This window comes from Callospermophilus lateralis, unplaced genomic scaffold (genome assembly GCF_048772815.1).
Source record: "Callospermophilus lateralis isolate mCalLat2 unplaced genomic scaffold, mCalLat2.hap1 Scaffold_286, whole genome shotgun sequence".
NCBI classification, from domain to species: domain Eukaryota; kingdom Metazoa; phylum Chordata; class Mammalia; order Rodentia; family Sciuridae; genus Callospermophilus; species Callospermophilus lateralis.
In genome coordinates, this window is record NW_027513546.1 from 1,498,303 (window position 1) to 1,521,170 (window position 22,868).

General features: G+C 32.4%; 1 pseudogene; it reads left to right on the forward strand.

Annotated features, from left to right (window-relative positions):
- Positions 1 to 22,868, forward strand: part of LOC143386209 (cadherin-12-like) — a 79,085-nt pseudogene that overhangs the window by 46,203 nt on the left and 10,014 nt on the right.

The following is a 22,868-nucleotide window of genomic DNA, read 5'->3' on the forward strand; positions in this document are numbered from 1 at the left end:
ATAGGAGCAATATTTCTAGATAGTACTGGAATTCAGTTAGGGAATTTGAATCTGATAAGGTGTATATGGTCAAACCTCAGAATAGGTATAAGAAAAAATAAATCAATGAAAAAAAGTATAAGGATTTAAATTACAATGCAAAATATTCACTTAATGAAAAAGGAAACAGTAGAGAAGGAATAGAGGAAAAAAGAAACAAAACTTATGGAAAAAAAACTGGCAAATGCAGATTCAATATTAATTCAAAGACCTTATATGTAAAAGGAATAAACAATCTAATCAAAAGGCAGAAAATATAAAACTACATAAAATCTGATGAAACATGATTTGTATGATTATAAATTTCTGGTAGCAAAGTTATCCAATTTGAGTCCTTGGTTCTGTGCAAATGGCCACGCATTTTTTTTCAACATTTTGTAGCACGTAACTACACTAGGCAACCTTACTTCTTTGGGCCTCACAAATGTCTCAACCCTTTTTTGTATAGATAACACACTTATATCATTTTGCAGTATATCCCATCTTTCCCTCAGTGAATCTGATACTGTGGGACTTCAAAGATCATAGATAGGGGAAGGGCTCAGGGATATTGATCTTGGAGAGCTGAGAAAGTTTCTGCCTATCAGACTGGGCCTGCCACAGAGTGTGGGGCAATATGAAAGTGGGTGAAGTGAAGTCAGTCTGTAAACACAGATTAATTGGCCCTGAGAAAACATTTAGTCAGTGACCTTTCTTGGTAAGAGGGTCTCCTTCTGCCGCTTAGCATAGGATTTCAATAAAGGTTAGCTTTTTCATTTCTGTGACTTAAATATCTGATAAAAAACAATTTTATTGGAGGAAAAGATTATTTGAGTACTCACAGTTGCAGGGGTCCTGTTCATAGACAGCCTGTTCTATTCCTTAGGCCTCGAGGTCAGGTAGAACATTATATGAAAGAGTGTGACAGTGGGAAGCAGCTCACATGATGATGAAAAAGAAAAGAGAGAGACTCCGTTTACCAAATACAAAATACATACCCCAAAGACATCCTGTGTCCTCTGTACACACCCTACCTGCCTTTAGTTACCACTTAGCCAATTCCACCAGGGGACTAACTCACTGATTAGGTTCAGACTCTCATAACCTCATCATTTCTTCTCTAAACCTTCTTGCATTGCTTCACACATAATATTTTGGGCGATACCTAATATCTAAACCATAAAAACGTTAAAGCCACTAATTTTGACTTGTAGTTTCCCATAGGCTGGGCATCAGAATTGCCTGAAATTACAGGGAACTCACCTCTGTTTATTTTTACTTTATTCTGAGATTAAGTGTATGAGTAAGTATTTATTTCTGCACTAACCAAATTGTTAACATTAACCCTCAACAATATTGGGACAAATTAGTTGTCTTTGATTTTGGAGAAACATGTTAATATTTAGTATCCAGGGGATATAAAACCTCTAAGGTACTCTCAAATATGTCTGTTAAAACATTAATACATGTGTGTACATGAAGTTAAAAATGAATGTGGAAAGTACTATCAAGTAATATATTGGAGAGGTATTCTAAAATGTTCTTAGAAATGTATGATGAATTTAAATTTAAAAATAACATAAAGTAGCAGTTCTTGTCTGTCACGTTGGAGAGTACCTAATATAAATCATGCACCAAGGTCTACCTACACAAGAACAAATGACTTTTAAACAGGAGGCAAGAGAATGTCTTTTATCATTAAAAACTCCTCAGGGACAGAATTATTTTATTCCTTGACCCCATCACAATTTTTATCCATAAAAATAAAATTTCCAGAAAATTAAACACATAACAATATATACATATAGAGTTAATAAATTTAAAATATTTTCTAAAAACTACCACATTCTTGCACAACATTCATGATACCTAAAATGAATGAATTTTACGGATGAAGCGGGTGAATTTTTTAGCATATAAATTATATCTCAATAAAGTTTATGGAAGTTGAAGTACATTTTAGCAAAGTGGGAACTTACTGGAGCAGTTCCAAAATCGCCCACAGTGTGTACTATTTCCTGAGGAAACCCCTTATAAATGTTTACAGTTCTAATATAAAAATATTTGCTTTAAGTATCTGAAATCTGTGTTTATATATGTTCTCTTCTTCAGTCCTACCTATTCCCTCAAAACATAACAAGTAATTCTGTCACCCCTGCACGTGTCCATTTCTACCAATTTAAAGTCAGCTAATGTATCTTGTGTCTTCTTTGGGCTGCAAGTGTCCCTAGTTTTCCTCATCACTCCTCAAAGCCTGTTGAATCAAGTCTCTTTACAACCCTGCTTACTCTCCGTCTTTTGTCAAGATTTTGAAGATCCAGAAATGCTCACAGTCTCATCCTCTTCAAATACATCCAACAAGTTACTTTTCTAGGGGTTAAATGTAAGCCCCTGTGACCCTGCTCAGCAGTGTTGATCTCCCTTAGCATGTGGTCTACCTACTTAATAGTATGTCTAAGGTCTTCTTTGACCTAAATCACTCATCTTCTCATTATTGTTCCTCTCAAGTATTTTCTATAGCAATTACTAACAATGTATAATTCTCTATACTACTTTCACAGGTCTGATAGTGTGGTTGCATTGCTCTCTAAAATACCATCTTTTCCCTTTCACTTTGGGTTTTTTAGTTTCTTTTTCAAGATCATTTCTCCATATCCTTCTAGTGCCACCAAACATCAGGCACAGGATGTCTTGCCTGAACCATTTGATTTTACACTTGATGCCTTTTCTTGGCTCTCCTATGGTCTTCCCTATCCCTCTATCAGTCATTAAGATCATGTGTTGATATGTGTAACCCCAATTCTTGTTTATTTTACTTAATTTTCATGTTTCAGCTCTAGCAAGGTGTCTACTGCATGATGTACACCCAACAAATATAATGAGTTGCATGATTGAACATAGTATGCATTGAAAATTCTTTTTAAAATGCTAGCTGATAAACACATTCAGTAGCAATTTTCTTCTTCAATTAGGCATATATTTAGTTGAATAGAAGTGCTTAAAAGGACTATTGTGAGACAATTCTTTCTTGTTCAAAAAAGAACATGCTACAGAGAGAATTAGACTTATTATATTCTCATGCTTCCTGACTTTTAAATGTAACTTAACTTCATTTATATTTTTGAGAGCATTCCTAAAAGATAAGCTATTATATTGAAATCACATGGCTTCAATGCATTCTCACACCTCAAATCAACAGCCATGATATAAAAAGATTAATTGCACGGTTTATACCCTGTTCCATTACATTCAGTAACTTCAGGTGGGAAAATCAATTACTAACAAATATTGACAAGTTTAGTTCATAAATCTCATTTGTACAGGCAAACAAGTTTTGATCTCTGACTGCAGTGACATGAGAACTACAAACTTATCAGAATAATAACAAGCTTGCCAGAATAATAACCTGCTCTTTGGAGATACACTTCCCTTAACTGAATTTTCATGATGAACACAGGATCACTTTTTGTGGCATGGGTATTTTAATGGGCCAGCTGCAATAATGTCACCTGCTCTCAGCCACTGTTATGAACCTATCTTTTGTTCCCCTGCCAGAAACATAATGTTTGTAAATGTTCTGTGCATCACACCATATGATTAGCAGAGCTCTTCCTTATAATATCCCTTGTCAATTTGGTAATAATACAGAGTGATGATCATATGGGGATCATTACTGACTTGTTCAAATATCAGCATAAAACATTGAATCTATGGAAACTTGGACAAATTCTTTCTTGTTTCTATGGTTTCATTTCTATAATTTCATAAGTAAAGTGGGGAGATTGATAATATATTTTTAGAGCTACTGTATGAATTAATGATAATATTTATCAACATTGAGAGAAATATGGCAAGCTTTAAAAATGCTAACTCTTGTTATTATAATTGATAACATACCAGTTCATGTGTTCACCATTTCCTAAAGACTTAAGTGAATGAAATTTCTGTTTTGTTATTCATTTTCTTGGATGTTCTACTCCTATTGCTTCACATAAGTCAGCAACATTTATTACCAAATATGTCAGACAATAAAAACGATAAAAAAGACATCATTAGCAAAGGTCACCACTTCTTTTTGAAAGTTGTCCTGACATATAGTATAATAAAACAGCAATGGCTCTTTTATGTTTGTATAAAGACAAATATTTTTGTACAATCACCAAATTGTCAAAGTTTTTCCTTCATTTTCCATAATGTGATTTTTTCCCCTGTCTGTGTTAAAATCAAGATTCTACCTCAGTTCTGGCATAGATTTTTGTTATTGTTTGCAGAAGTCTCCCTCATCCAAAGCCCTTTCACAGCCACTGTTAAGGATTTTTTTTTTACTGCTCAAAAAAGTTTAGTATTCAGCAGGTTAAGGAAACCCATGGTCAGCTTTAGAATTTCAGTCTCTGCTGAGCTTTCAAGGTGTCAAGACCCTAAAATAATATGAACAGCAGGAGTACTAAATCATTCATTATTTCCAGTTTCCCCTTGAGCATACTGACTTTGCAATAAAGAAGCTGTCATTTACACTCTTCTTTATTGCAAGGTGGGTAATAGCTACAGGGAGAAAAATAAGGAACTGTGTCAAGTTAGCCTAACTGCCATTATGATTAATGTGTAACCATTGCACATTTGCATTTACTCTTTTCACATGCAGGTACTTCATAAATTGGAAGAGTGATGGGGACAGCTACTTTACAATAGATGGAACAGAAGGAACCATCGCCACTAATGAATTACTAGACAGAGTATAATTTCTCCATAATTGTGAGTAAAGTTAGTAAGTATGGCATGGACAGAATCAATGTTATACCACAGTTCTTTGGATTTAACACTTTTAAATGAGTCCCTGCTGAGATGTTTTTTATTTTTGCAATAACAGCTGAGTGGTCTCCCGGGGAAACTCAGAAACCTGTTCCTTTTCCTCCTAGCATAAGTCCAGAGATATTGTGACAGCTGCCAATGAGCCCTGTTTGCAGTATCGCATGAATACCTAGAAAAGCATTTCATTGTGAGGTCTCATCGTTTTCACTCTGTACTCTCAAAAAGTCACCAGAGTGACAGCTTTTCTGCCATGCATGATCCTAAGAGTTTCATAGGCTGGTCAAGAAGAAATAATAATCAAATAAAATTACTCACTCTAAAATATTTTTTGAAATCAAGAAGAGCATTTAAAAAATCTTCTCCCTGTCTCTTTCCTGTAACTAGAATATATTTTTAATAAATGTAACTGTGGAATACACTTTTAAGTGCGATTCTGCAAAGAGCTGCAGAGAATCCCTAGAATTGTTTTTAATTGTTCCTTGTGTTCATTTCTGCTTGGTCCAAAATAGAATCCTGTCAACTGAGCTTAATTGTAGTTCTTATGGTTTAACAGTATAATAGAGAATGTGATAAAAATTTCTTTAAGTAATCAATTAGAGTGGAAATGTGACATTTGACTCTTTTTACTTGGTTGTTTTCAACAGAAATGCATTCCCCTAGTTCTTCTGCTTATGATTTCCTAAAAGTTTTGGAAAATCCCTAAGTATCTTTCATTTCGTTTTCTCATTTGTTTTGTGCATCTGGTGCAAATTTATAACACTTTTGCTGCTAATTTCACCTTTCAGATCAGAGAGAAGCTATGAATAGTTCTGTGGAAGGGTTTTGATCAGTCTCAACTCGGTGGGGGCATAAATGTGGAACAATTTTTTTTATCTGTAACAACTGCGGCTCAACATGAACAGTCAGATACCTTACCCCCATGCTTTTAGAATATTGTTAGCCAATTTTACGACTTTCAGGTAACTCTTGATTGCTAAATAACTACTGCATTGTTTGTTTCAATACTTAACTCTTAAAATTTTAACCTGTCATGTGGAAAGTCTAGCTATTCTGAGGCTGCCATAAAAGAGAGATCGCCTGTTGATGCTCAGATTACAACTGGGGCTCAGTTCAGCCTTCCAACACTACATGTCAGTTGATGGTTATGTCAGTCTTGAAACCCCTCATCCAATCTACTTTCTAGATGAATTCCACTTGCTAGATGAATACCACAGTGTACTCCCCATTGCCTTATGAAACTAATATTAACTCATGGAATTGTGAGAAACATGAAAATGTTATTTTTTACTTTCCATGTCAAGATTGTTTTTTGGTAAAATGGAAATAAATCACTGAAGATTCCAAAGAAACCATAATTTGTATATTTGAGAATGTGGGGATAAGGATATAGACATTCAGGTCTCTTGGGTTGGGAGTGAAGGAAATAAAAATGCATGAATTCCTCTTATCTGTCCCACCACTTTTAGCGTTGAGTTGCACTGATAGTAAAGGTAAATGTTTGAAGGCCAATTATTTTCTTGTGTGATTTGATCCTTTAATGTTGGGGGCTTTTGGAGACATTTGCATAGGAATCAGATACCACCACACAATGGTAAACCTTAAACATTCTTAACTTCCTCTTGATTGTCAAGCAGCCTTCTTGATAACAGTATAATTCTTGATAACAGTATAATTTCTCCATGCCAGTTCCTATCTGCTATGTCCACTGTACCCTACGAAAACTCAAAAACTCTTGCCAAGGTAAATTACAGGCTGTGCTACCACAATGTCTTTTTCTTGTCATTTTTGTTCAGATTGGACCTTCTTGCTCAGCTAGACTCAGACACAGAGTATGAAGTGAACTACTTGAGCGAATGTGCTATTGTAGAGTTGAATACCAGTCAGCTAGTCTTGGTGGACCCTCCACCTGCATTCTCTGTACACTGTTTGCTGTAGTCTCACTTGTGGTGAACATCTTTCTTCCTTTCTGTTCTGTATCTGCTGTACTTGCATAGGTTAATTCTTCCCTCTTGATAACTTTCAATGATTAATTTCTATAGAATTTTGAGGACAATTAATTTATGAAAATTATTTTCCTAAACTATTTAATACAAAACCATTGTGAGTAATGCTAAAATCACTTTGAAGTAGGAGTAATAGACCCCTGCCTTACTTCAAGCTAAATGTTTGTGGATAATCCATTGGTAATCTTTACCATACTATAAAAGTTTTCTTTCTCCCAGTAGCTACAAAACCATGGTAATGGTGTGAGAATAGACATACAAATAATGTCCAGGGCCTCCTTTTAGAGCCTTTAGCTTCAACTGCTTGAAGCAGGGAAGAAAGTATAAACCCTTGTGTGAAAATAAAAGTCTTCAGTCACTGAAAAATTAGATTTCCTAAATTTATAGAACCATATTTGGTTACTTATCTCTATAATTAGTGCAATGCTCTCCCAAATTGTAAGCTGTGGATTTTAGGAAAATGCGAGTAAGGAAATCCTAGTTTATGGATAACAAGTAGTTTCTTAGCCCTAATAGTCAGCACTGGAACTTAGGTATATAAGATACATCTGTACATATGTATCTCATGTGTCTAAGAAATCAATTTCCTCAATAAACTTGCAAGGTATTACTATCTACAGTATAGGAGTAAAGGAATTCAAATTGTTTATAGCACTGTGTCACACAGCTAATGATGACAAACCTAAGATTAGAGCCCTGGACTCTTTACCAAAGTAGATTTTGTGGATTGGGTACCAACAGTTGTATAGCCATGCTTATTCATGAGAGTTACGTGGGTTATATATACTTCTCTCTCTCTCTCTCTCTCTCTCTCTCTCTCTCTCTCTCTCTCTCTCTCTCTCTCACACACACACACACACACACACACACACAATATGAGAGTGATGCCAAATTAATATTCCTAAAACAGACTGACCATCAATTCCATTTTGAGGAATTCAGTATCTGTTCAAAGACGATTGAATGTATATTAGACCCATCAAAGAAGTCTTCTAGGACAAAATAAAGATGCCAAAATATCATCACATGATAATTAGAGATTCCATAATAAAAGCTAATTTTGAGTCTTTATTTTTTGCAAATGAACTTTTAAAGTAAACATGATTCATATTCCAATTCCTTAAGCTGACTTCGTTGATCAAGCTATCCCACTGATCAGATATTATTATCATAGTGAATGGATGAGAAATAAATACCCAATACTTGCTCTTGCATGAAGAATGAAATTGTTTAAGTAGACCAAACTGCAGGTTGAACTAGTATATGTTTTGACCTGACTCTTCTATTAAAACCTCTCAGGTGAAGTGAAATGGTACAATGACAGAACAACTTTAAATTAATTAAAAATCAATCATTTATCAGTGTTGCTATAGTCAGAGGTCCAAATAATTCTCAAGAATTTTAAAAGAGAGGGAAGCTTCAAAATTTCACCTCATTCAAATTATCAGAAAATTTCAAAAGGCCAATGTATCTAAATATTTTGGTGTTAATGTAACAAATGCCCTTAGTTAAAGAGGGTAAGTGACCATGACACTGAAGTCCTATAATTTATTTCATATTTATAATATATACAAATTACATAAGAGACAATTTTCTTCTTATTGATATTCAAATAATAACATGGATTGGTTTTATTTATTATGAAATAAGTAAAAAAAAAATCAATGAACTCTTTTCCTAAATGCTATTTTTGTGAAATTTCATATATTTGTGTAAGTTCATGAGTTGAAATTTAATTGTTTGGTAATCAATTTTTAAGGTGTCTGCATGAAGATAGTTTTATGTTAGAACTTATTTTACTTAATATAGAACATGTGATATGATTTTCATATGTACAGAAAAATCAAGTTATAAGATTTTTTACTATAATTCAAGCTCAACATGAATTATGCATTTATTTTATTTACTATATTAAGAACCATTTGTGCAAACATCATTTGTTGTAGGTTATGAGAAAACTATAAATAATGTCAATTCTTAAGGACATTGCAGTGAAAGTATAGATAGAAATTAACCAAATTAATGAATTAAAATAAGTTATAATTGTTAAAATTGTGTTTAATTCCATAAAATTCATATTTAAGTAAACACTAGAAAGAAGTTGCAAAGGGTTGACTGACCACTATGTGGTTTTAAAGTGATGAAAGATTTAAGTAAAAATAAATGACCTTTAGACAGAATATTCTTTTTTAAAACATTTTTTAGATGTAGATGGACACAATACCTTTATTTTATTTATTTATTTTTATGTGGTGCTGAAGATTGAACCCAGTGCCTCATATGTCCTCTACCATTGAGCCCCAGCCCCTGGCAGAATATTCTGAAATGATTCTCTGTATGCCAAAAAACTAGCTATGAAATTATATTCTCAGACAAGGTGAAGTAATAATAAAATAGTTAAACTATTCTAATACTTGTGTACCCATTAACTCATATGGTCCCCTTTGATAATACTTCAAGGTTAGTATTACTATCCATGGTGTAGGAGTGAAGAAATCAATGCTTTGAGACATTTCTTCATAGCCCAGCACCACACAGCTAAAGAGAACAAACCTGGGTTTGGACCCTTTGACTCTCCAAAATACATTTTGGGATGCGTATCCACTAACTTCTGCTTCCTTCCTTTATTTTAAATGAGTAATAACAATAGTCATGGTAATTTTCAAATGCATTTTGAATAAAAAATATGGTACAGATGTTCTGTAAATGGGCTGGCTATGCTACAAAAACAAACCAGTAACACTTTTTCCAAAAATAGATGGACATGAGACTGGGAATTATATTTACACATTAAGAGAGGAAGATTTGAAATGTGTTCTCAAGCACATCACTGCTGTTTGTCAGCAGGTTCTCAGTCTTTGCAGAGGAAGCCTATGAGAAAGTAGAAAAAAGACCTCTCCTTAAAGGTGTGGTGTTATTTAACTTTGGGATATTAGATAATTATGCTATGTTACGAATTGCATCAGAATTCGGTCACATAGAACACCAACATTTATTATCTCATTTATTCATTCATGGGTGAAATAAGTCCTCTAAATGTTCTCTCATTAGACCTTAATTAAGTTCACTCCATAGGTGATATTAAGATTCAGTTTCTTGTAGGATGATGGACTTGAGACTTAGAATTTCAGAGGCTGTTGTTCCCAGGATGTTCTCAGTTTCCTGTAAATGAGAGCTTCTAGGGCAGTTTACAACTCTCAGTCAGTGCGATCAAAATAAACACAGGAGACAGAGAATGTGTGAAAGATCAAAATTAATCCTTTTTGTAATTTTTTTTAGACATTGATGGGCCTTTATTTTGTTTTTTATTTATATGCGGTGCTGAGAATCGAACTCAGTGCCTCACATATACTGGGTAAGCGCTCTACCACTGAGCCTCAACCTGAACTCCATGAAATTGAACTTTCTGTAACCTACTCTGAGAAATTGCATCACATCGCTTTTGCCACATTTTGGTTCAGTAGAGGCAAACTACTAAATCTAAACAACATGTAAAAACAGAGAGTAAAGCAAGTGTGTAAAAAGAAGGCAGTGATAATTATAGACCATTTTAAAAAGGTTGACTATTTTATGTGACTCTTGGCAACTAAATAAGTTATTTTAAAAAGAAGAAAATTTAGGAACCATATTATCTGGCCTCTAAGTCCTGAAAATTTTGTGAGAGAAGCAAATATCTGGTGAAATGATTTAAATGCCAATTCAAAATAAAAAGTGTTCTCACTATATCCCATATAACTTTTAATTTAAACTGAGTGTTTAAAACATTAAAACACACACACATACATTGTGTGCATGTAAGAACAAGGAACAATAAGTCCTACCACCACATAAAACTTTAAAGCTTAAAGAAACATACGGAAAAATGTACCTTGTCATAGGGAGAAGAGGGGATTACAGGTGGGGAAACTGCTTAAGCAAAGTCGTAGAGGTATCAAAGTTCATGTTGAGATCAGATCCTGCAAGCTTTGTGGGACAGTTGGATGTACAGAGGGAATAGAGGGGAAAGATTGTCTGTAGTCTCATTCAGCCAGCTAAAGCTTCACTGAGAATTTAGTTTTTCCAATATGTTTGAGTCTACCCTCATTTTGTTGTTTCTACCTGTATGTCCTTTGCTTAACACCTTTCTAAAAGGCATGTATTTCTCCAACTTTTTTTGTTGGTGGATTTGGAATGCATTTCTTTAGTCCAGCACTGACTGCCTCACAGTGTATTATCTGGTTCACTGTGATTGACCAGGGAGCTGGTGACAAGGGTGAGTTGGAATTCTTTGTGGTGTCTGACCAGCAGTACTCTCCTACTCTCCTTTTCCCGTTGATTGGATCACTTTTCAAAATAGTTATAATATTTCTATGCATGCTGTTGAAAACTAATATCCTTGGGTTGCCTTTTTTTTCCTACTATTGTTCCTCTACTCCCCAACTATGATCACAAGTATCACAGTCATCTGGGATAATTTTTTTTTATAAGACAGATGTTTGGGTACATTCAAGTCACATTGGATCAGAATTTCTGGGATTATTGTCAAGAAACCTGTACTGGAAACAAGCACCCTATGTCATTAAACAAACATCAGGTGGGGAAACTGCTTAAGCAAAGTCATAGAGGCATCAAAGTTCATGTTGAGATCAGATACTGCAACCATTGTGGGACAGTTGGATGTACAGAGGGAATGTTGCCAAACTCTCCAGTGTCCTAAAGATGAGCACAAATTGAGGGAAATAAAAATGTGAAACCTGTCACTACTCAGCGTAGATGAGGTTTGATGATGGCATGGAGCAATTGCTTATGATTCTAAGCCCATGTCATTTTTTCTTCCTTCAGTTGCCCAGATAATTAACCTTCTCTTACTTTTCATAGAAGCCTTTTCATAGATTCCTGGTAGAATCTAGGTAGTTTGTCTACCATTTTATAATTTTCTTTTTTTCTTCCCCCAAGTAACTATTTGAAACTAATTTGTATTCTCAAATGAAAATAAATTTTATTTATACTAGAATTGGCAACATTTCAATAGTAGTTCTAAGAGTGATACTGTGAAGAATGAATCACTTGTAAAGTTTTCAAACTATTTCATAAAGCTCTGCAGTGTATCATATAACATGGAAAAATAATCATTAATGTTATCTCGATCATCAACTTAATTTAGAAATGTTTCCATTTTGCTCACTATTATATGCTATGCAAATATAATGAAATCCAAATTTATGTTGTGAGAGCTTATATTTTATTTTAAACCTTCAACTGCTTATGATTATACTAACATAATCAAACTGCTTAAGAGTACTTTAAATCAATATAATTGCTTCAACAAAATCACATGTACAACATTAATGTCAGCCTTATTTTTTACTTAATTAGTATCAGTTTTCTCAAGAAGTAAAAACTACATGATGAACTTTTCACCTAATTGCTGAAATCCATATACAAATATATATTTATACAAATATGATAAAGTTCCATTAACACAGAAATATTCCTTTAACCTGACAGAGTTCAAGAATAGAAAAAAAAATATCAAAACTATTACATTGACATGATATATCATATCTAATATATTTGTAGAGTGATATTATCAATTTAGCATGAACTTTTAGAAGAAATGTCTTTATCTTATACATCTTTGATTCCAAGGTATATTACTCATTATGAACTACATGGATATGTTTGTAATTAATATATTGTGTATGTTCAACCTTTCTTGAAATATATTACATATTAACAATTTAAGTCACCAACACTACATTATACCTTCTATTCATTAGAATCTCAAAACTATTCATCATGAGTATAAATAAGACAGCAGTATTTTAATACTTTTTCATTTATTTATTCCTTTGTGTATCTTAACATGCCATTTTTAATGTTTATAAAACAACAAAAAAAACTTCATTAGATGGGCTTATGGAATAATGACCATAAAGCACAGTATACTGTAAAAAAAATAGCATGTAAAAATGTCAATCAAAAAAAAGCAAAGAAGGAGGGTGCTGTGGGAGCAGAGAGAAAGGAGTACCTCCACAATACTGCTGCATGTTAACTATAATGTCAGGGAAAAGATATTAAAATTTTAGTATATTGGATACTAGAAATATCATCTATTTCATTCTTGATTGTAAAAAGCACTGATACTAAGAATAAAGTAATTGAATATAAAAGAAATAAGTATATGGAATATATTTAGGGTGAGTAAAAGGTGACACTCTTTTGTATTTGTCTTTGTCTCTTTCCCTATACTTTTCTCATCCCTATAATAAAGATAATCAAGGTGAGAAAAAATTAAGGTTTGTGTTCTGTTCCAGCCTATGTGATATTTCAATATTATTATGAAGAGGTAAAAGCTGAAAAAAATGAAATAGAAGTATGAATTGTATTTTTGAAAATGTATGCTGATTGAAGAATAATTAAAAGGATTTAAGAAAAGCAGGTTTGGAGAACAGTAGAAAAAGCTAATAAATAATTTTGTTATAATTTAAGACAAAAACTTGAGTGTTCTATGAAGCGTTGACAGTGGATGAAAATGGAAAGATTAAAATGATGAAAATTGAAACTCATTTAATGTTAAAATACAGGGTGGGGAGTGAGACATCAGTATTAGGGGTCAGGTTTCAGGCAGGGGATAAGAGTAAGGGGTGCAGTAAACTGATGTAGAACAGAGAAACAGAAATAACGGTGTTTTGCAAACTCTGAGCTTAGTTTTGAACATAAAGGGTAGAATATGCTTGCTCCTCATACAAATCATTGCCATCATTTGTGTATACTTGTCATAATTCAGTAACAATTTAGCTTTGAAAAATATATTTGGTGGGGCTGGGGTTGAGGCTCAGTGGTGAACCCTCACCTAGCATGTATGAGGGGCTGTGTTCGATTTCAGTAGATATATGTGTTTATCAGCAAAATAGATTATAAGTGAGTATGAAAAAGAAAAGTTAAGTAAACTGAAAATGTGCCCATAGAAGAAAAAAATGATGAGGATGTAGAAAGACAAACAAGACATGAATGCCTAGAAATGAACAAATATTTTTAGGAGCTATAAACCACATTTTGAATAATCAAGAAATTATAGAAGAGGCTTAAACACAACTGATTATTTTGTGCATTATATTCTTATTGCTTTTGCATCTTAGTTGATTATAATGAAAGAAAATTACATAGAAATATAAACTATTAATGATTTATTAAATCTCTGTAACTGGGTGTTTCAGAAATTTAATTACTTACCAAAGGACATTTGTTCATTAATTTTGATATAAAATCATCTTTATTATAAAATTAATATTAGTGAATTCTATGTGTTTTCAAAATTCAAATATTTCAAATTATTTATTGTTCATTTATTAATTTTATTTACATTTATCTTTAACTAATACATTAAGGTCTAAAAAGTATACATATTTGTGGAATAACAAGTAATATCTCAAAATCTTTGAACTTGTGTAATATTTATATCAGGATCACTATATCTATTGCCTGGACATTAATCATTTCTTTATGGTGAAAACAGAATCCTTTCTCTAGCTTTCTGAAGTATACAGTATAATTATCTCTATTTCTATTTTTATTGTCATAAGTAATAGAATTTCATTTTGTTTTCATGGCTGAATAATATTCCATTGTAAATATCTACCAAATTTTCTTTATTTATTTATCAAGTGTTGCATTTCTGTTGTTTCCTTTTCTTGGCTACAGTAAACGTGGCAGTGTATTTTTTCTTTTTGACATACTTATTCCATTTCCTTTGTGTATATACCCAGGAGTGGAAATATTATATCATATGGTAGCCCAATTTTGAAGTTTCTGAGGGATTATTATTCTGTTTTCCTAAATGGCTGTACTAGTTTACATTCCCACCAACAATGTGCATGGGGTCCTTTTTTTCTATTTTCTCCCAGCACTTGTTATCTTTAGTCTTTTGATGACAGCATTCTTGCTGGGATGATGAAATGCCTCATTGTGGTTTTCATTTTTTTCCCTGATGATTAGTGATGTTTAGCATTTTTTCTTATTCTTTGTTGACCATAAAATATTAATCTAATGTTGTTGTAATTATTATAGAGGAAGTAATTTGAGAATAACCTTTTATATTACAAATGGTTTTACATAAAGTAAAATAGAATTGATAGGTGTATAGATTTTATTAAGCATGGATTAATTCAGGGAACATACACTGAGAACCAAGGAATCAGTGGGGCGTGATCCATACAGTTTTCTTGTCTTGTCAACTCCATAGAAACTGTTTTAGCTTTTCAGCCTAGTCTGTTTTTAATACTATATTTATTTGTTTGTATATTTTATTGAGTATCATGTAGTAGCACTGTGTTATATTCTAAATGTCAAGATAAATATGGCACAGTTCTTGTCCTCAAGGAATTCAAAGTATCTAATACTTCATATTATTTTAAATTTATATATATATATATATATATATATATATATATATATATATATATATATATATATATATATATATAATTTACTCTTCATACAGTTTTCATTATGAAAAATAAAAAGATTAGTGGTATTGTTAGGGATTTTTTTTTCCTTTGGAGATCACATTTTGGAACCAGAAGCACAAAAGGTAATATTTGACTTCACCATAGGCATCTATGAATAATTTAAATCCTTTTTATGGATTGCTCAGTCTAGTTGCAGATCACACCACAAAACAGAGCTATTATTAAACATAGTTTAACTTGACTTGCAATTTAGAAGTGAACTGGTTTAAAGAGGAAAGCCAAAGAAAGCCTTTATTATTCACTCATTTACATGTGTCATACTCAGTTTGTACAATTATAATTCAGTTTTTGGTATAAAAGGCTACAATTCCAATTTTGAAGTGATTGTAGTTATAATTTAGTACACAATCACAAAATGGAATTTTCACTGATATAGCTATTCCAAAGCTCTTGTCATTTTTAAATAAGGAAGCAAAGTAGCTCCCATGTTTATTAATATAACCAAAACCTGGTATTTGTTAGAACTTTACAATTTTCAAAACATTTTGTATTAGACTTCTCACTTGGTTCTAAGAAATGTTGCATTATTTGACTATATTTATTGAGTATCTACAGAGCTGAATACTGCAAAACTCTCTCTTGGCTCTGAAAGGGGTTTCCCCATAGCATGGTGGCTGGAGTGCATTATGAGGTGACTTGTGGAAGAGAGGTGATAATTGCCTGGGCAATCTCAGGCAGCATGCCTTCTTGCTCTTCAGTTCCTTCATAGACATCTCAGATCTCAGGATTTGATAAAAACACTGAGGAGACTCAGAATTCTGCTTTGGCTTCTGCAGAAATCTTAGGGAAGATTCTGCCCATTTTCTCACCTATTCATAGATATAAAATTTTAAAATTTTGTAGATCACTAGGACACTATGGCAAATTTAAATCTGGTACAGAGTCTCAAGGTACTATGTAAAAGAGAGCTCTCCATAAATGTATTGCCTTCGGTTTGCTCTCTATGAAACCACTTGGCACTGAGAAGACCTGGGAGAGAATAGTACAGTTACATGAATTTTACATTCTCTTTAGGTAATAGTCTATTTATCTAGGATTATCAATGTTATATATAAAGAATAGTCACTAGTTACCTGTTTCTAAAAAAGATTTCTGATTTAATTTCCAATTGATAACAGGCAGACTAGAGTTATGGGAACATGAAGGGAATAATTTTATTAAATGTACTAATTGTGTTAATTCCCACATGCTTTCTTTTTTAAAAACCAATTTACCTGCAGTCCTGCCTGGCTTAAGTTGACAGAATATGTTAACAGTCCTCAGCACACTATCTATTATATGAAGGAAAAATGCAGACCCAAATGCCAATTAGAATGCAAATTATTCTCTCTGAAAAGGGGGGCTTTTTACACATACCAGATCTTGTAACTCAGGATGAAAAGTATGATCCACCCAAATCATAGAATCTATAAGAACAGCTTCCTGTGAGTACAGGCAGCTTGGTCCAAAGTGACCTACAGATGTGATGACAGTGAGGACTTGAAAGTCCAATGTCATCCTGCTATCAGTCAAGACAAGAGGTGGACCTGGGTAGGATTCTCTGGAAACTTCCCTGGGATCCCCAATAAAATTAAAGGCAGGAAAGGAAATATTCTCATTCTCTGAGAGGACCAACCCAGCTTTTGCCTTGAGAATGTTCTCCTTTCCTATCACCACCTAGCTGGACTGGCGATGAGCAGGGATCAAAGGACCTGACTGTATCAATAACTAAGAAAATGGTTAATTAACCACACAGTACAGAAACATAAGACAGGATGGCTCAGCTCGGTGAACCCAAGGGTCAGCTCCAGCCCTGGAAAGACAAAAGAGTGAGCACACGGAGAAACTTTCTGTTTACTGGGGAAAAGATATTCAAGAATATTCTACTCAAATAAGGCAAGGATTGGGTTTTAGGGGTTTGCTCATTCCCTTTAAGTAACGCCCAGGTAGGGCTTGAAGTGGGCTCTGTTGCTGAGCTAGGGGGTAAAGGCCTTTGTTTATAAAATATACTGGTCTGTACTTTTGCTTTCTTGTGAAGTTTCTGTTTGGCTTTGTTATCAAGTGATAAATGTTTCCTCTATTTTGAAGAATTTACACTATTTGGTTTTTAAACGTTTGATAGAATTTCTAGTAAAGACATCTGGAAAAAGGCTTTTAATCGTGAAAAATCTTTTTTCATTATACCTAAATTTTCATACCTGTTTTAGGAACACAAATGTTTCCTATTTCTTCTGTCAGTTTTGATCATTTGAATCTTTATAAGAATTTGACCATAATTTTTTTTACTATTTTTTGCAATAAAATAACTTATCATATTTCTTTACAATATTTTGTTTTGTTTATGATTAAAATATATTTCTTATTTTATTCTGATTTTGGTAATTTTTTTTTCTTTTTCCTTATTTTAAAGTTGTACTTTAAATATGAATAAACAATTCTAATTCTCATTCACTGAGTGAGCATGAGAACGGACTGCAATATCGTTTAGGATTTGGACAAACATCTGACAAAATATTTTGAAGGCATGAGAGACAAATACAGAATACTTTCTTTTATTTCTCTTCTTTCTTTCTTTTTTCTTTTTCTTTTTTTTTTTTTTTTTTTTTTTTTTTTGGTACCAGGGATTAAACTCAGGGGCACTCAACCACTGAGCCACATCCCCAGCCCTATTTTGTATTTTATTTAGAGAGAGGGTCTCATTGAGTTGCTTAGTGCCTTGCTATTGCTGAGGCTTGTTTGACCCTCCTGTCTCAGCCTTCAAAGCAGCCATATGTGCACCCTGCACCTGACCAGAATTATATCTTGGTTATCATAAATGGACCACAAATTATTAATTAGCAGATAATTAAAATATAAACAAAGTAGACTAATGATAATGGAAATTTAAACGGTCGATTAGGAACATCACAATTATGTGTGACATCAGTTGTTTAATGTTTACTAAGCCAACAATTGAATTTGTTTTTTAAGTATTAAATAATAACTAAACCCTGTATAATTTTGTTGTCAAATATTTGGTCATTATACTCTTGCTGAATCAAAGTTAAATAAAATTTCATTATTGCTCTGTGAAATATAGATTAGATGGGTCAGAAAGAAAATATGTCATTACTTTGTCAACATACTTTAGTAAATTGTATACCTAAATGAAAGAATGCTGCATTACTTTTATAAATTATATACTATGGCAAAAAGTTCAAGGCTTATTAGACTTCAGTAGTTCTCAAACAGAGATGTTCTTCCTACCTAGCTTGGCACTATGGAATTCAGTATATTGTTTTTAAGCCCTTAATTTTGAAAAATTAAAAATGTATTTAATAGAGAAAAAATAACAGAATTAAATCCATAAACCCATTACTCATTTTCAGCAATATGAACATGCTGTTTTTATTGTTTTTCCTCTATCCTTGATTGAACATTTATTTTATGGCTTTTGCAATGCTGGCTTCTGACATTTAATTTCAGGAAATCTAGGTGTCCTGCAGTGCACAGAATTGTTTCACACAACAAAGATTTGTCTTAGTTAAAACGCTTAAAGCATCCCCTGGAGAAACACTATTAATAATAAGTTATTACAGTATTGATGTTTTTTTTTGTGAAAATTTACTCATAGAAAACATCAACTAAAATGACATTTTAGGGCAATAATTCAATAATTCAAAGAATACCCAGAATTTTTGATGAATGAATGTAGGCCTGAATTCATTTTGATAATCTTTTTACATATTATAAAAGTAGATTGTTAAGATAAATACAATTGAGGGATAAGACTTGTCTCCTCTTGAAGAAATTCCCTCTCATTCTAACCTAATGAAATAAAACTCCTACCCTAGAAAAAAGTGGAAAAGAAATTCTCCTCTTCATGTGGGCTCTGGACTTGAACCCACTTTACCATGTAAAATAGGAAGTAGACTGTTTCCCATTGTCCAGATGTTGAACAGGTTGTCATTCTTCTTAACAGCAAAATCTAAGACATAATATAAATTATTTATCTATTTTAAGTGGCTGTATAATTATCAGTGTGCTTTTTAAAAATAATAATAAATAATAGAATTGAGAAGCACTAAGGAGCCAGAACATCTGATTCCAAGTCAGGATTTTTACCTTCAATTGTGGTTTTTGGAAAAGTCACAACTCGCCATTTTTTTTAAGAGTTCCATATGCATAATAGGGTTGATGATAGTGTCTATATAATAGTTACCATGAACCATAAATGAGTTAATCTGTATAATGTGTTTTAGAATGTTGTTGATTCATTGTTTACTTTTTAAAGTATTAAGCATTTGTTTTATTTTTATTGTTGATATACAGTTTTTTTTAGAAATTTAAACCAAGTTTAGCAAATTGACTTTTATCCCTATTCTGCACTACATAAATGTAAGTACTAATAAAATAACTGTCTCTAGCTAATCTCCACAGAATATAACTGGTCATAAGAATAATAAGAATTTCACCAAAACATTGAAAGTTATGTAAAACATCATCTTATTTAATACAACAAATCTATGAGGTAGGACTTATTGATATCCTGTGTTTTATATGGGGAAACTCAGTGAAATAACTGAATAAGAAAGGTTCAATAACTTTTGAAAACTAAGCCAAAGTTTTTCTTATCAAATAATTTAGTATGCTTTCACCAATATCAATGTCTACATCATATGTATTTTCACAATCATTCTTCAAGATTAACAACATAGTTTTCATAATTACACCAAGTATCCTCATTTCATATATTCTCTGTCCATACTGGTATACATGAGTAGATTTCACAGTGACATATGGCAACGTGTAGATATTTTTTGTGTTAACGTTCAACATTTTAAAATTTCTTTCTACTGAATTTTATAGACTTATGACAATCAGTCATTCAAAATATTTGTGTACTCATTTCTTTAAAGCTTTCCAGATAGAGGTGTATAAGAATATCTTGAATTTTCAATAACAATATAGAAGAATTTAACTTCTTCTACAGAAGAATCAAGACAGAATGTATGGTAGAATATATACGTCTTTCAATTTTCATACTCCTGGACTTACATTTTTAACTCCCCATTCTTCTAGCTGTGTGATCTGGGTAGGCCTTTAAAAATTTGAGACAACTGATTCATCTGTAAAATCTTAAAGGTAAATTTTGTATGTTGTAAGCTAAAACTTACAAAATATTAAAGTATTATGTTATAATTTATTAAACTAATTATTTAAAACATAATACTTTTATGTTTTGTAAGTAATACTTTTATGTTTTGTAAGAAATTATTTAGAGCATACTTCAGCAAATGACAGGTAGCAAAGGGTAAGTTATTAGGTTGATCCCAAACCCTGTGATGGGATTTTAACTGACACCTTTTCAGTTGAGATTTATTTTGATACTGTAGAAAGAACCTATTCTCTAACAAAAGTTTGCTTATTCTTTTCTTTCATATAATCAACAAGTAATTTCAGGATATCCTAGCTTTCTATGATATTCCTTGATTTTACTCCCTTAAAGCTATTTTTTCTAATTATAACTTATGTAAATCAATTTCTCTTTCTTCTTCATACTCATCATTCTTTTATTCAGGAAGAAACTTCTGAGATGATTAATTTCAAAAGGGTAATTTAAGATGTAAAACATGTCAGAGAGTAAAATTTTTACTACATTTGTAAAACTTAGAAAACTATATTTTTTTAATCTAATAAAAAATATTGCTAATGGCAAAGATTAGTCTTGTGAACTAATCCTGGTAAGATAGGTAAGTCATTCCACCAGAAATGCCCTGAACTTATAAAATGCCAGCTAAGTGGTTGGTCTTACCTAATGGTGAGTTTCAGGGATGAACCCTGGTAATATGCCTTGTTTGTGTTCTGACACCTAAGCATCAGTGTTGCACTGATGTTCTTTATTGAATAAAGAATAACTAAAACAATTTTAATCATAATTTATGTTTTTATGTTTCAACAGGTAATCCATTATTTACCAGCAAAGTCAACATACTAATTAATGTCTTAGATGTCAATGAATTTCCTCCAGAAATATCTGTGCCATAGGAGACAGCCGTCTGTGAAAATGCAAAACCAGGACAGGTATCTTACAAATAGTGTGAATCGAGAGTATCTTACAAATAGTGTGAATCGAGAGTACACCAATTACACTTGTAATTTCATTGACTTGTGAGGCTGAGAAATGAAGATAACAAGTTTGAGGTCAGCCTCAGAAATTTAGTGAAACCCTATTTCAAAAAGAGAAAAGTGAAATATAACTCATTGGTAAAGAAACCCCGGGTTCAATCCCAGAACCCACTGCCCCATGCCAAAAAAAATGTTTAAAGACACATCATATGTGTATATTTTCAACTCTAAGTCCAGACATATATACATGTGCATATGCTCATATTTCAGAACAAGTCCTCATAAAATACATCATAAGAGATATTAAACTTGAGTGGATTATGGTGAATATGGATGTGAAAATAATCCCATGGGAAATAAAGTTTTGATTTCCTAGCAAGTTCTTTGGATTATGCATTCTGCCATTTTTGTACTCTCTTACTGTGGCTTTTCTAAAGAACTTAACTGTGAGCAAACACTCTATGCTGATATATTGATGTGAACTTCAATCACTTTTAAATAACATAACCACTTACTTAGGTAAATTGAATGAGTTTTAATTCTTGAAATAAATTTTACATTTGAAACAATATTTTTAAAGGGCACGCTTTAAAATTTACTGTCTTTCAATTTGTGCATGTAATACTACTTAGTAGATTATTTGTCCAAAAGCTGTGCACCAGTGATATGTACTATCAATATAACTATTATATGAAGTTTAAATAAAATTTAGAGCCCATGTTCACTCTAGTAACATTTCAAGTGCTCAGTAATTGTATGTGTCAAGTAGACACCATTTTCTTGAGTAAAGTTACATTTTCATAAGCATGGAGACTTCTAGATTGACTGTGTTGTCCCAATCATTCATAGATGATGTGAGGAAATGACTAAATGAATTACATTACTACATATTTTCATCATGTTACCTCAAATAAGAAATCTGCATCATTAATTTATAATAGTCACAGAATGGATTAAACCTTATCACCTTGAAAGCATCCACAATATGGATGTCTGTTTCGCTTGTTCTGCTCCAATGTTTTTAATAGTAGATGCTACATAAGTATTTGAGCATAAATTAATTTTTTTGATAATTGGAAAATTAAAAGAAGTTTACAAAACTTCTACAAATTAACTATTTTTTTCACTTTTGAGGAGCTCCACTGTGCCAAAGTATATAAAAAAGCCATTTTTTGTCTTCTGGATACTTAGGAATATCAATAATATCAGACTAATCAAAATCTTATAATGCTCCAAATGAAATTAGCCTCTGGGAACAGAGCTCTATTTAGCTCTATTTGTCTAATAAAGTAAAAGATTTGAAATACTGATACAAGTCCATGTTACTAGAGATCAACCAGATTTTCTTATTTGTGGACAAAGTAGTGAAAAATCTGTTGTGTTCTTGCGAACTCTATATCAAAAAATATCTTTTGGGTTTTTGTGTCCTACTCCTCAATAC